Source organism: Panthera onca, chromosome X (genome assembly GCF_046562875.1).
Source record: "Panthera onca isolate mPanOnc1 chromosome X, mPanOnc1 haplotype 2, whole genome shotgun sequence".
NCBI lineage: Eukaryota > Metazoa > Chordata > Mammalia > Carnivora > Felidae > Panthera > Panthera onca.
In genome coordinates, this window is record NC_138357.1 from 25,977,382 (window position 1) to 25,994,016 (window position 16,635).

General features: G+C 34.3%; 1 long non-coding RNA gene across 1 annotated transcript in view; it reads right to left on the reverse strand.

Annotated features, from left to right (window-relative positions):
- LOC145714678 (uncharacterized) overlaps positions 1-16,635 on the reverse strand; it is an 83,141-nt gene that overhangs the window by 32,734 nt on the left and 33,772 nt on the right. Inside the window, exon 2 of the long non-coding RNA XR_014136926.1 lies at positions 1,734-1,840. This is a non-coding gene — a long non-coding RNA (uncharacterized LOC145714678). The remainder of the gene's footprint in view (positions 1-1,733; positions 1,841-16,635) is intronic.

Below are 16,635 nucleotides of genomic sequence, written 5' to 3' on the forward strand. Positions count from 1 at the left end.
GAAATAGTCATTTTGGTGAGTAAGAAGGTGAATGAATGCAACCTGTCCTGACAAATAAAAAAAAATGGAGAATCTTGGCCCACATTTCCATGTCACAATATGACTTTCAATTGCACACTCATGTGTGGGAAGGGGGGGCTGAACAAACATTCACAAGAAGTAACTAAATTTCAAGTGATGGCAATGATGACAAGGCATGCTGCTATTATTGAGCATCTACTATATACAAAACATTTTACATACATAAACTCTAATTCCCACAACAACCCTGCCAAGTTCATAAGTATTAATATCCTACGTTCACAGAAAAAGACCCCAACTTTAGAGAAGGTAATTTAGTTGAGATTCCACAACTAAGAGCATCACATTATCACTTAAACTCTGATCTGTTTCTTTTGAAAGAGTATTTGAAAGTGATCACCCTAGTTCAGTGGCTTTTAGCCTTTTTTTCTGTTCCAAGACATCTGAGAAATAGATATTCTCATAAGTAACAGTGGAACTGTGTTTCCATCAGTAATAAGGAAGAACTTTGAGCAAGACTGTCCAAGGGAAGCATAGTTTGAAAAAAGAAATGATAATTTCGAAATGGTTAGAGATCTCTCAGTACAAAAGAAATATGTCTCTCACCTTCAGTCTCTTTTGTTCAAACTCATTCTCCTTAACTGGCAAATTTAATGTAAATCTACTTCTCTGAATATATTTTCAACTTGTAAAGCCTTCTCATTTAATTGTGCCACTATTTTTTGTTAGAGTTTTCAAGTACTTATATAAATATGTCATGTTTGATATAAAATATTAAAATAAGCTCAATAATAAATGTAAATCTCCTTGCCTAAGTGAATGCATACCAAAGTATGATGAGAAAGTGCAGAAATTGAACAGTCCTTAATCAGTGACAATTGAGGACTGTGGAAAATGGGACAGATGCTTAAAGACTAGGAATGACACTTTACCAAAACTCCAAGAATGTCTCATGACATTGACATTGATCGTCAACAATATTCTGTATTATTAATATAAGGAAGCAAAATCACTTAGAAAAATAAATGGAGACTCTTGAAGCCAACACTATTTACTAAAACTGTCATACTAGATTATTATTTCCTGACTGGTTGCTCAAAGAAACAGAGTACATTTCTTCAAAATAAATTTCACGAGACTCTTCAGGTTATCTTTATGAAAAGATTGAGAAGTATACACTTTATGGTAGTACAAATAAGTGAAAAATAAATGTTTACATAACTGCTACTCAAAGGGTATAGGTTGATTTGGGCAACTGGCCAGGGATAGGGGGCTTATGCTTTACCTTATGGAGTAAGGAACATCTATATATGTGATTTGGAATTCTTCCCTGAGGAAAATTTGTCATTTCATCCCTGCTTATTTATTTATTTATTTATTTATTTATTAAATAATTTATTTTATTAGTGCCAACCTGAATTATAAATGGCAGCTCAGAAGTATAGTTGTTTTTAGATGCAGAAGAGGAGTTAGAAGTAAGAATGTTGCTATAGTCAGTTTTTTCCTGCATTGTAAGTAATAAATCATGTTGCTATCACCACAATCCCTACATCAGGATGCAAGTTGACTTCTACCTTATATATTTATTTCTACTGTGGAAATATTATTATGCATCTGATAAAGATTATAACCTAACATTCTATTTTATTTTAAATAAACATTTATAAAGCAAAAAGTAAAATACTGCCATCCAATAAGAGAATAAACATTACCAGGGTGCCTGGGTGGCTCAGTCGGTTAAGTGTCCGTCTTTGGCTCGGGTCATGATCTCACACTGTGGGTTCGAGCCCTGCATTGGGCTCTGTGCTGACAGCTCTGCCTTTCAAAAATGAATAAACATTAAAAAAAATTTAAAGAAAGAGAATAAACATTACCTAAAAATAGGTACAGAACATTAATCAAAACAATTTGTTAGATCAACACATCTCAATAATTTTAAATACAAGTTATACAGTATATGTTTGCTGATCACAGAAACATTAAATTAGGAATTAATACATGGAAGATATCTGGAAATTTATAAAATATTTATAAATTAAACAACACATTTGAAGTAAACCATAGGTCAAAAAGGAATTCATAAAGGAAATTAGAAAAAGTTTCAAACTGAATTAAAATGAAAATAAAACATATCAAAATTTATAGATATGCAGATAATACAATAGAATGCAGATAATACAATACTTAGCAAGAAACTCATAGCTTTATTTTTTTATATATGAAGTTTATTGTCAAATTGGTTTCCATACAACACCCAGTGCTCATCCCAAAAGGTGCCCTCCTCAATACCCATCACCCACCCTCCCCTCCCTCCCACCCCCCATCAACCCTCAGTTAGAAGAAACTCATAGCTTTAAATGCTCATATATTTTTAAAAGTCTAAAAGCAGTGATCTAAATTATCATCTCAGAAAGACAAATATAATTAAAACAGCAAGCTACCCTAAGTAAGGAGAAGGAGGGAAATAAATTTAAGAATGGTAACCAGTGAAAGAGAAAAGAGAGAAACAATAGAGAAAAATTAGTCAGAGTGGCCAAAATGAAGAAATCAGGAGACTATAGATGCTGGAGAGGATGTGGAGAAACAGGAACCCTCTTGCACTGTTGGTGGGAATGCAAATTGGTGCAGCCGCTCTGGAAAGCAGTGTGGAGGTTCCTCAGAAAATTAAAAATAGACCTACCCTATGACCCAGCAATAGCACTGCTAGGAATTTATCCAAGGGATACAGGAGTACTGATGCATAGGGGCACCTGTACCCCAATGTTTATAGCGGCACTCTCAACAATAGCCAAATTATGGAAAGAGCCTAAATGTCCATCAACTGATGAATGGATAAAGAAATTGTGGTTTATATACACAATGGAATACTACGTGGCAATGAGAAAAAATGAAATATGGCCTTTTGTAGCAACATGGATGGAACTGGAGAGTGTGATGCTAAGTGAAATAAGCCATACAGAGAAAGACAGATACCATATGGTTTCACTCTTATGTGGATCCTGAGAAACTTAACAGAAACCCATGGGGGAGGGGAAGGAAAAAAAAAAAAAAGAGGTTAGAGTGGGAGAGAGCCAAAGCATTAGAGACTGTTAAAAACTGAGAACAAACTGAGGGTTGATGGGGGGTGGGAGGGAGGGCAGGGTGGGAGGGAGGGCAGGGTGGGTGATGGGTATTGAGGAGGGCACCTTTTGGGATGAGCACTGGGTGTTGTATGGAAACCAATTTGACAGTAAATTTCATATATTAAAAAATAAAAAAAAAAAAAAAAAAAAAAAAAAAAGAAAAGTAGGGACAGATATATAAAATTTACTTTTGCCTTCCAAATATATATATGTAATTCCTATCATTGATATGTATTGAATTTAACATTTATTTAGTGCCTATTGTTTATGAAGAGCCAACAGACCCGTATTTCTCAACATCTTCAAATGGCAAAGTACTCAGCAGCAAATAGTTTATGTGAATGTTAATATAAATCTGTAAATAGAGACACAACTCTTTTAAAGATGTGATTATTTCAATGTTAATTTAAAAGAAGAACTTTTCTGTCAAAAAAAAAAAAAATAGAGAAAAATTAATAAAACCAAAACCTGGTTCTTTGAAAATATAAACAAACTAATAAGCTTCCAACTAATTGATTAAGACTCAAATTAGAAATATGAGAAATAAAAGAGAGATCATTATTATTAATCATACACAATTTAAAAGAAAAGACATAAGAATTTATGAAAATGAATTTGTAAACTTAGATGAAAGGAACACACTTCTTGAAAGAGTTAAATCACTAAAATTGACACAAAAATTAGAACATGAATAACCTTATATTCATCAAAGAAACTGAATTTGTAATTTATAACATTCTTAATAACAAAATTCAATGCCCCTGGGAATGCAAGCTGGTGCAGCCACTCTGGAAAACAGTATGGAAGTTCCTCAAAAAAGTAAAAATAGAACTACCCTACGACCCAGCAATTGCACTACTAGGCATTTATCCAAGGGATACAGGTGTGCTGTTTCAAAGGGACACAGGCATCCATCCCCATGTTTATAGCAGCACTAATCAACAGTAGCCAAAGTGTGGAAAAAGCCCAAATGTCCATCAATGGATGAACGGATAAAGAAGATGTGGTATATATATACAATGGAGTATTACTCGGCAATCAAAAAGAATGAAATCTTGCCATTTGCAACTACATGGATGGAACTGGAGGGTATTATGCTAAGTGAAATTAGTCAGAGAAAGACAAAAATAATATGACTTCACTCATATGAGGACTTTAAGAGACAAAACAGATGAACATAAGGGAAGGGAAACAAAAAGCATATAAAAACAGGGAGGGGGACAAAACAGAAGAGACTCCTAAATATGGAGAACAAACTGAGGGTTACGGAAGGGATTGTGGGAGGGGGGATGGGCTAAATCGGTAAGGGGCACTAAGGAATGTACTCCTGAAATCATTGTTGCACTATATGCTAACTAAATTGGATGTAAATTTTAAAAAGTAAAAAATAAAATTTAAATAAATAAATAAATAAATAAATATTCAATGCCCAGACTGTTTCACAGGTATTCTTTCAAATAATTAAAGAAGAAATAATACAAAGCCCACAGTTTTTTCTCAAAAAGTGTAAGATAAAAGAACTCTTCTCAACTCACTCTCAGAGTTCAATATTGTCTTTATGCCAAAGCCAGACAACATTATAAGAAAATTACACAGCAGGGGCGCCTGGGTGGCTCAGTCAGTTAACTGTCAGACTTCGGCTAAGGTCATGATCTCACAGTTCATGAGTTCAAGCTCCTCGTTGAGCTCTGTGCTGACAGCTCAGAGCCTGGAGCCTGCTTCAGATTTTGTAACTTCATCTGCCCTTCCCCAACTCATGCTCTGTCTGTCTGTCTTTCTCTCAAAAATAAACATTAACAAAAATTAAATAATAAAGAAAATTACAGACCAATACTCCTGATGAGCACATACTCAAAAATCATTAACAAAATATTAGCAAATCAAACACAAAAAAGATATTAGACAATACATTCTGACCAAGTGGATTTATCCTAGAGATGCAAGTTTGACTAACACTCAAAAATATATCAGTATTGTTCTCCATACTAATATAATAAAGGGAAAACACCCCAGAGAATCATTACAACTTAACAAAAGATGTGCAAGATAAAGATTATTGTTACACTGAAAACTGAGATATTGCTGGATAAATGAAAGAAAACCTAAATAAATTTACAGATACACCATGCTCATGGATTGGAAGACTCAGCATTAAGATAGATGTCAATTCCCCCTAAGCTTATATGTAGATTTGATGCAATTCTAACTAATATCTCAGTAGTCTTTTTCATAGAAACTGACAAGTTGATTCTAAAATTTATATGGAAATGCAAAGGATGTTAAAACAATTGTGAAAATAAAGAAAAAAAATGAAGGAATTGTTCTACCTCTTTCTTAGTATTTTTCTATCACAATCAAAAGAGTGATATATTGCTGCAAAAACAGATCTACAGATCAATTAATCAGAATAAACAGTCCAGAAATAGACCTTCACATTTATGGCCAATTGGTTTTCAACAAAAATGTCAAGATAATTCAATAGGGAAAGCTTTTCAAAAACTGGTGTTAGAACAACTGGATATCCATGTGGGAAAAAAATGAACTTGATCATTACCTTATATACCCAAAAAGAAATTTGAAATGGATCATAAACCCAAATGTATAAGTAAATCCATAAAAACATTTGGAGGGACGCCTGGGTGGCTCAGTCGCTGAGCATCCGACTTGGACTCGGATGATGATCTCATGGCTTGTGGGTTAGAGTCCACGTCAGGCTTTGTGCTGACAGCTCAGAGCCTGGAGCCTGCTTCGGATTCTGTGTCTATCTGTCCCTCTCGCACTTGCACTCTGTCTCTCTCTCTCTCTCTCAAAGTAAATAAACATAATAACAAATTTTTTTTTTAATTTGGAGAAATGAGAAGAAAATTTTTGTGAATTCAAGTCAGGCAAAGGTTTATGAGATAGGGCACAAATGTCACAAATTATAAAAGAAAAACAAAATTTGATTTCAACAAAATTTAAAACGAAATTTGATTTCAACAAAATTTAAAATGTCTGCTTTTAGAAAGACACAATTAGGAAAATGAAAAGCAGGTTAGAACTTAGAAAAATATTCCCAATGCATATATCAGATAAAGAGTTTGTATCAAGAGTATATAATTATAACTCACCCAATATGACAAATAGATGAAAAACAACTCCCATTAAAAACAGGTAAATGATTTGAACAGACACCGCACAACAAAAGATGAGCATCTTATAGGTATGCAAATTTTGAAATGTTCAATATCATTAGTCATCAAAGAAATGCAAATTAAAATCACAATGTAATATCATTACATACTCACTAAAATGTGTAAAATTAAAAGGCTGACAGGTATTCATGATGATGTGGAGCACCTTCAGCTTTCCTACTCCTCATAGGAATGTAAAATACTTCCATTTTGGCAGTTTATTGTCATATGAAAAATACATTTGCCTATTTTGGCAGTGTATTGTCATCTGAAACATACATTTGCACTTATTATATGACCTAGCAATTCCACTACTAGCTACTAGCTTCAAAGAAATAAAATACATTCAAAGACTTGTACAATAATGTTCCTAGCAGCCTAGTTTATAATATCCCCAAATCTAGAAATAACCTAAATATACATCAACAGGTGAATAAGTAAACCAATTGCAGCATTTCCATAAATGGAATATTATTCAGAAGCAACAACGGAATACAACTGAAACAAACAAAAACATGGATGAATCTATAAAGCATTATGCTAGTTAATGGACTCAATGTTTGTGTCCCTCTAACATTCATATGTTGAGACCCTAATGTCCAGTGTGGCTGTATCTGGAGGTAAGACCTTTAAGGAAGCAATTAAAATTACATAAGGTATTAAAGATGGGACTTTAATCCAATAGGATTAGTATCCTTATAAGAAGAGACACCACAACACTCTCTTGCTCTCTCTCACTCTGTGTTTCTCACTTTCTCATTCATGCTTTTATGCTCTCTCTGAATAACACACTGAGGAAAAGCCATGTTCGAGAATATAGCAAGAAGGTGGCTGTCTGAAAGCCAGGAATAGAGCACTCATTGGAAACTGACCCTGCTAACACCTTGATCTTGGACTTCCCTGGAATTGTGAGAAAATAAATTTCCATTATTTAAGGTACCCAGTCTGTGGCATTTTATTACGGCAGACTGAACAGACTAGCATTGTCAATGCTTGTAAAAATCCATATACAAGAGAATACATAATGTATGATACCATTTATATGAAGTTACAGAATAGGGAAAAAACTAGTGACACAAATCAGATCAAGGATTGCCTGAACCTAGGAGTGGTGGGAAGACTGAATAGGATAGGGTAGGGAAACTTTTGAGGTGATGGACATGTGCTAAATCTTTATTATGGTGGTAGTTACACAGGTTTGTAAATTTGTCAAAACTCATAGAGAGTACTCTTAAAGTGTGGATGTTTTGCTATGTGTCAATCATGCTTCAAAAAAAAAAACAAAGCTTGTTTGGAAAAAATGTAATTCAAGCAAAAAAAAAGCCAGATTATATAGAATAAAGTGAAATAATCATATCAAAATTTCTAACTTCTATACCACATCTAGGGTACTGTAACATTTTTGGGAAAAATACTACAAAATATCCAGAGGAATGCATTGAAGATTCTTAATAGCTTGAAAAACATATCCTGTGATGAACAATTGAGAGAAACTGCATTGCTCAGCCTGGAAGAGGAATAACATGAGAGTGAGATAAGGCAAAGATAGCTATCTTCAAATATTTGGTAACTGCTATATGGGAAGTTAAGTGACTTAGAGTCTGTGTAACTGCACAAAGCAGATATGGATTATGATTAGATAAAAGTTGCAATGAAAACTTTAAGACTCAATATGATGAAGTACTTTCAAATAATTAGAGCTGTCCAACAAAATCCTTGGACCCTAGAAACCAGTGATTTGGTCAGGGGAAAGTAATGCCAATTACTGTCATTTTCCACAATATTTTTGAATAATTACCATGCAACACATTAATAATTTTGCATACTATTACACATATGTCAATTTAAATTTGTTGTGAGTTTTATTACTATACTAAACCCTGTCCTTGCATTCTGTTTTTAATAATCTTACTACTTATCCTCAACTCATATGATAAAACAATTAGAATATTGCTCACCAATACTATGTATGCTTGCTAAATGTTGTAGAAGAAGTGAAAAATTCACTTCATGTTTCTACGTTGGGCTAATTTTTGGTACATTTATATCAAACAGATATAACTTCCAATATAAATACTTGAAAAAGCCATCTTTATGTGCTGACAGTGTTATAGTGTTATCACAATGAGAAGAAATGGTGGCACAGCTGAGAAGTTATTTATTGTGATACTTTGTGTTCCATTTTAAAATGTAAGTATACTCAGTTTAGATGTCAGGAAAAAGAAAAGAATTATTTTTTATCATTATTGGCAATAAATCATGAATCAATTGTACAATTAATTTCTTTGTTACTCTTGTTTTGAAACCTGAGAAAATTATCTAACACATGTACGTGAATCATAAATATGCAACTGTATAAATCACAAATAGAACTTCCGACGCATGTAGGTTTCTATCTTACTTTTTTTAAAACCATCTTAACCATGTTTAGGTGTAAATTTTGGTGGTATTAAATACATTCATAATGTTGTGGCACCATGGCCATCATCCATCTCTAAAACTCTCTTTACTTGTAAAACTGAAGCTCTATATCCACTAAACAATGACTTCCTATTCTCCTCTCTCCCCAGCCTCTAACAACTACCACTTAACTGTCTCTAGAAGTCTGATTACTCTAAGTATCTCATACAAGTGGAATCATATACTACTGGTCTTTTTGTGACTGGTTTATTATGCTTAGCATAATGTCCTCAAGGTCCATCCCTATTGTAGCCTATGTCAGAATTTCCTTTAAGGGTGAAAAAAATTCCATTGTATGATTACACCACATTTTGCTTTGCCATTTATCTGTGAATGGACACTTGGGTGGCTTCCATATTTAAACTATTGTGAATAATGCTGCTATAAACATGAGTGTACAAATATCTCTTTGAGACTCTGCTTTCAATTCTTTAGCTATATACCCAGAAGTGGAATTTCTGAATCATTTGGTAGTTCTATTAGTAATTTTTTGAAGAGCTGCCGTACTGTTTTTTATAGTGGATGAACTATTTTACATTTCCACCAATAGTGCACAAAAGTTGCAATTTCTCAATATCCTCTTTAACACTTACTTTGTTTTTTTCATAGCAGTCATCCTAATGGGTCTGAATTGGTATCTCATTGTAGTTTTCATTTGCATTTCCTTAATAATTAGTGATATTAAACATTTTTTCATGTGCTTATTGTACATTTGCATATCTTCTTTGGAGAAATGCCTATATAAGACCAGTTATTTATTAATCAATTTGTTTGTATTTATGATGTTGAATTTGTGATGTTCTCTGTATACTTTGGATATTAACCCCTTATCAAATTCATGATTTAGAAATATTTTCTCCCAATATGTCAGTTTTTTACTCTATTGTCTTCTGACATAAAAATATTTTTAATTTTATAAATTCAATTTCTCTATTTTTTCTTCAGTTGCCTGGGCCTTTGGTGTCATATTCAAGAAATCATTGTCAAATCCAATGTGATGAAGCCTTTGCCCTCTGGTTTTTCTAAGAGTTTTATAGTTTTGGGTCTCATCTTTAGGTCTTTGGTCCATTTTGAGCTAATTTTTGGATGTGGCATTAGATAAAGGTGAAACTCCATTCTTTTGCTTGTGAATATCCAGTTTTCCCAGAATTACTTGTTGAAAGACTCTCCTTTCCCCCGTTGAATGGTCCTTGGCAACCCTGTCAAAAATCATTTGAATATGTAAGTAAGGGCTTATTTCTGGGCTCTCCATTCTATTCCATTGATCTGGATGTATGTCTTTATGTCAATATCACACTGTTTTGATTGCTGTAACTTTGTAGTAGTAACTTTTGAAATCAGGAAGTGTTAGTCCTACAGCTTTATTCTGCGTTTTCAAGACTGTTACGGTGATTCGGGGTCCCCTAAAATTACATATGAATTTTAGGATGGATTTTCATACTACTACAAAAACATCATTGAGAATTTGAGAGATTGCACTGAACCTCTTTGAGGTGTATAGACATCTTAAGAATAGTATGTCTTCCAACTGATAAACATGGGATGCTTTTCCATTTATTTATGTCTTCTTTAATTTCTTTCAGCAATATTTCATGGTTTTCATATTACAAGTGTTTCATCTCCTCGGTTAAGTTTATTCCTAAGTATTTTATTATTTTCATTCTATTGTAAATGGAATTGTTTTCTTCATTTTCTATTCATATTTTTCATTGTTAGTGTATAGAGATGCAACTGATTTTTGTATGTTGATTTTGTATTCTGAAATGTAACTGATTATGTTTATTAGTTCTATGAGTTTTTGGCAGAGTTTTTAGAATATGCTATATATAAGAAAATGTCATCCACAAACAATTTAATATCTTCCTTTCCAATTTGGATGCCTTCTTCTCTTTTTCTTTCCTAATCGCTCTGCCTTGGATTTCTAGTACTGTGTTGAACAGAAGTGGTGTGAGTGGACATCCTTGCTTTGCTTCATATCTTAGAAGAAAACTTTCCAGTTTTCATTGTTGAGTATGATGTTAGCTGTGGGGTTTTCCTATATGGTCTTTATTTTATTGAGGTGAGATCTTTCCATACTTAATTTGTCAAGAGTTTTTATCATGGAAGAGTGTTGAATTTTCTCAAATGCTTTTTATGCATGTATTGAGATAATCATATAATTTTCTCTTTTATTCTATTAATATGATGTATCACATTTAATGATTTGTATATGCTAAACCATCTTTGCATCCCAGGGATAAATCCCATTTAATCGTGGTATATAATCCTTTTAATGTGCTGTTGAATTTAATTTGTTAATATCTTGTTAAGGATTTTTGCATCCTTGTTCTTCAGGGATAGTAGCCTGTAGATTTCTTTTCTTGCCATTTTTTTGCCTTTGTTAACAGGGTGACGCTGGCCTCCTAATATAAGTTTGGAAGGGTTCTCTCTTCCTCTATTTTTTGAAGAGTTTAAGAAGGGTTATTGTTAATTCTTCTTTAAATGTTTGGTAAAATTTGCCTGTGAAATCATCTGTTCTTGGGTTTTTTCTCTATTAGGAGATTTTTTATTATTAATTCAATTTCCTTATTTGTTACTGGTTCAGATTCAGTCTTGGTGGGTTGTATGTTTCTAAGAATTTATCCATTTCTTCTGCATTGTCAAATATGTTGGTATACAATTGTTCATAATCATCCTTTATGATCTTTTTCATTTCTGTGGGATCAGTTGTGATATCTTCTCTATTATTTCTGATTTGAGTCTTCTTTTTTCTTAATCTAACTGAAAGTTGGTGAATTTTGTTTCTTGTCAAGAAACCAACTTAGTTTTGTAAAAAATTTTAAAGAGTATTTCTATTTCTTATTTCATTTATTTCTGTTCTAATCTTTATTTCCTTTCTTCTGCTGACTTTAGACTTAGCTTGTTCTTCTTGTTCCTTGACATAAAATTAACGTGTTTGAGATCTTTCTTCCTCACTTAACATAGACATTTATCAATGTAAACTTCCCTCAAAGTACTGATTTTTCTATATCCCATAAGCTTTGGTATGCTATGTTTTCATTAAAATTTTTTTAATGTTTATTTATTTTTTGAGAGAGAAAGAGAGACAGAGTGCGAGTGGCAGAGGGGCAGAGAGAGAGGGAGACACAGAATGCAAAGCAGGATCCAGGCTTCAAGCTGTCAGCACAGAGCCTGACACAGGGCTCGAATTCATGAACTGCAACATCATGACCTGAGCCAAAGTCAGACGCTTACCTAACTGACTGAGCCACCCAGCTGTTTTCATTTTTGTTTCAAGAAATTTTCTAATTTCAGGGTGCTCATTCAGTCACGCGTCTGCCTCTTGATTTCAGCTCAGGTCATGATCTCACGGTTGGTGAGTTTGAGCCACGTGTCATAGAGCCAGGCCATATGTGCTGACAGTGAGCAGCCTGCTTGTGATTCTCTGTCTCCCTCTCTCTCTGCCCCTGCCCTGCTCAGCTCTTTCTCCAAAACTAAATAAATAAACATTTTAAAAAAATAAATTTTCTAATTTCACTTTTGATTTCTTCTTTGACCCAATGGTTGCTGAAACATGTCTTTAAGGGGATCCTGGGTGGCTCAGTCAGTTAAGCATCTGACTCAATTTCAGCACAGGTCATGATGCCAGGGCCTGGGATCAAGCCCTGGTTTGGGCTCTACACTGAGTATGGAGTCTGCTTAAGATTCTCTCTCTCTCCCCGCCCCTGCCCCTCTCCCTGTTTCACTATCTCTCTCTAAAAAAAATTTTTTAATTAAAAAAATGCATTTGCATTTTAAGTTTTCCCAATTTTTTTGTTATTTATCTCTAATTTTATTCCATGTGGGACCAAACCAAATGTCTAAAAACAGAAGACTGAATAAATTTAAATATATATATATATATATATATATATATATACACATATATATATATGTGTATATATATACACACATATATATATATATGTATATCCATATAATGGTTTACTACAATACAGTGAAACTGAATAAGTAATAATTATGTACAATGATATGGATAAATATTTCAAACATAACATTGAATGAAAAAACAAACCACAACAGATTTAAGTCATATAACAGCTCAGAAAAAATATATGATTTTAGAAGTAAGGACAGTGGTTGCTTTGGGGGAATAGGTTGAGGTAGTGATTGGGAGGTCGACAAGAGTGACTGGCGTGCTGGCAATGCTCTATTTCATGATCTGGGGAGTAGTTACATGGATTTATTAATTTTTTAAAGTTTATTTACTTATTTTGAGAAAGATAGAGAGAGGAATAGAGAGATATCATGGGAGGGGCAGGGAAAGAGAGAGAGAGAGAGAGAGAGAGAGAGAGAGAGAGAGAATCCCAAGTAGGCTCCATGCTTGGCACACAGCTCAATGGGGAGCTCGATCCCATGACTGTGAGATCACGACCCCGGCCAAAATCAAGAGTCAGACACTTAACTGACTGAGCCACACAGGCACCCCTGGATGTATTAACATTTTAATAATTAATTGAGTTATGATATGTGTACTTCTTTGAATAATTCAATAAAAAATTAAATATAAAAAATATTAAATATATATAAAGACAGATAGTAGATAAGTATTAGCAGGTTTACTGGAAATGAATCATTTTCTGAATTTCAGATTTAGATATAGAATTGTACAATTGCCTTTCCATAAGTGATACAGTTCTTTGGAATTTTTCTATAATGGGCCAAAAAGAGAGTGAGAGGGAGAGAAAGAGGGAGAAACCTAGAGTTTCTTGAAGTTTAGACTTGGAAGGTGCCTCTCTTAGTGCCACTAGGATTTCTGAAACAGGAATGTTTAGAGTAGTCTATAGCAATAATGGTTAAAGTTCTTGATAGAAAACATCTTGTAACTCTGAATCTAAAGCACATTTGGGCTGCCAGTGACACTTCTTAAAATCAGACACTTTAAAGATAGCAATCTGTGTTTTATTAATTCAATTTTTATATGCAGGTAGTCAGATTCAGTGCTGCATACCTTCTATTGTAGAGCAATCATCCATAACTTTGAAATAGGAAGCATATGCTACCCATTTTTCAATATGAATATTCAGGATATAGAGTCAGATTTTTTCCAATAAAAATAACAAATCAACCTGATGTTTTGGACATTATTTTGATTTGCAAATGCTTTTATTCTGTTCTTCCACGTTTCAGCACCTTTCCCATAGACAGCAGAGGGTTTCAAGAAATGTCCCATTGTCATTCTTTCTTGTTTTTCTTGTTTTGAGAAATAGTGTTCTTTTTATCAAATATAATGCTCATATTACAAGTATGTTATATACATATTGATGAAACTTTATATCTAATATCACAATTACTATGGTATCTTTCATGAGTTTTAATTTCAATATGTTAATGTTTTATGAAGATGATTTAGGTTAATTCTGCTGTGTTGGGGGTACAGGAGATCCTGCTATGCTGATCAATCTATGATCTTCAACACTGGCAGAAAAAAAAATCATGATTAAATATGCATTGTAAAGGAAAGGGGAAGCAGCAGATAATTTAAAAAATCAATTGAGAGGGATCATTAGTGTGTAATATTATTGCAAAGCCTAAGCTAATGTGAGTTCTTGTAAAATCTGAGTCAGAATTTTCTAAAGTACATTCTGTGATATTCTGTTACCTATGTTGTTTTCCAGAACACTGAATGTAAAATGTTGATCCAAGTAAATAACTAAAAATATGACAGTATGACCTCAAAACTGGAAAGGCTCTTAAAGCAGTGTTCCTCAAAATCTCGAGATACATGCTAAAAATGCAGACAAGACTCCATCCTCAGAGTTGCCGAAGAAGGACTCTGTATTTTAACAGGTTTCGCTAAGAATTCTTATGTGTATTAAATCGTGACAACTACTGTCTTAGAGGACCACAGCCTATTGTGGTTTCTCATTTTCTAGATGGAGGAATGATACCCCACACAGCTAGTTAGAACAGAGACAGGATGTTAACAGAGCTTTTCCAGGCTTTTAGTCTTTTCACATTGCCATGATGTTCCCTATGGCAATTTATCATTCACAAGTACCTTTACAAATACTATTGTAACTTATTCCTTCAACATCCTAACAGGTAGGAAGGTCAGGTTATTATTTAACCCATTGCACAGATAATATATGTATATATGGATGGATGGATGGATGGATGGATGGATGGATGGATGGATATTCATTCAATCAGTATCTTGAATTAGCTGGACTCTGTAGAGTAAGCTTTTGGATAGTTTTTGTTTTCATGTCCCCTTGTGAAGGATGTTGTGTTGTGCTATTTCTCCCCTCTGAGTGGAAGTACTCATTCCTTCAGCAGACAAGAGTATAGGGTGCTGATGGCTCACAGCTGAGCCTCAGACAAGGCCTCACCTTGAACAAGGCACCACCCTCTTCCCAGAGGTAACCTGATTGCAATGACTGTTGATGTCTGGGTCACAAAGGCTCAGCTGTATTGCTTCAATTTTGGAACTGTTACAGAACCAGGCTGGAATGCTGGCGGAAAAACCAAGCAGCACTCAGAGATCTTGGTGGATCGGAGATTTATTTAACACCGGCGGGCTCAGAGGAGACCGTTTCTCCAAAGATCTGAGCGCTGAATGCAAGTGGGAAGGGTAATTTATAGTCATCAGCTTCCATATCTGTGGGGGGTTTTGTGCGCACAGCAAACAAAGGAAGAACCCGGAGGAGGGGTCTCTATGCTAGAGACCAGAGCTTGTTTTAGCCTCATTGGCCATCTTTGGTGCTGTACTTTATTCACTTCTCCAACAGAACCATCTGGAAAGGCCATGCCAGTTCCAGAACTTTCGGTCAGAATGGTGAAGGCCTTTGTTGCTACTGTTTGACTGCAATCTCTACCCAGTCTTTCATTCTTCACCCCTCACACCTGTTCCCCCAAGCACTTTTAAATAAATCTCCTGTATGTGATTTTTTTTTAATTTCAAGTTTTTATTTAAACTCCAGTTAGTTAACATACTGTGTATATTAGTTACAGGAGTAGAATTTAGTGATTCATCATTCACATACAACACCCAGTGCTCATCACAAGTGCCCTCCTTAATACCCATTACTCATTTAATCCATCCCCCTGCTCACTTCCCCTGTAGCATCTCAGTTTGCTCCCTATATTTAAGAGTCTGTTTTATGGCTTGCCTCTCTCTTTCCCCCCGCCATGTTCATTTGTTTTGTTTCTTAAATTCCACATATGTGTGAATTCATAAGGTATCTGTTTCTCTTTGACTTATTTTGCTTCACATAATACTCTCTAGCTCCATTCATGTCATTGCAAATGGCAAGATTTCATTCTTTTTCATGGCTGAGTGATATTCTTTTATATATATATTTACTACAACATGCTTATCCATTTATCAGTCTATGGACACTTGGGCTATTTCCATAATTTGGCTATTATAGATAATGCTGCTATAAACATCAGGGTACATGTATCCCTTCAAATCAGTATTTTTGTATCCTTTGGGTAAATACCTAGTAGTGCAATTGCTGGGTCATAGGGTAGTTCTATTTTTAACTCTTTGTGGAACCTCCATACTGTTTTCCAGAGTATCTGCACCAGTTTGTATTCCCACCAACAGTGAAAAAGAGTTACCCTTTCTCCCATCCTCACCAACACCTGTTATTTCCTGTGCTGTTAATTTTAGCCATTCTTACAGGTGTGAGGTGATATCTCATTGTAGTTTTGATTTGTACTTCTGATAAGTGATGTTGAGCATCTTTTCACATGTGTATTAGCCATCTGGATGTCTTCTTTGGAAAAATGTCTATTTCATGTCTTCTGTCCACTTTTTAACTGGATTACTTGTTTCTTGGGTGTTGAGTTTGATAGTTCTTTATAGATTTTGG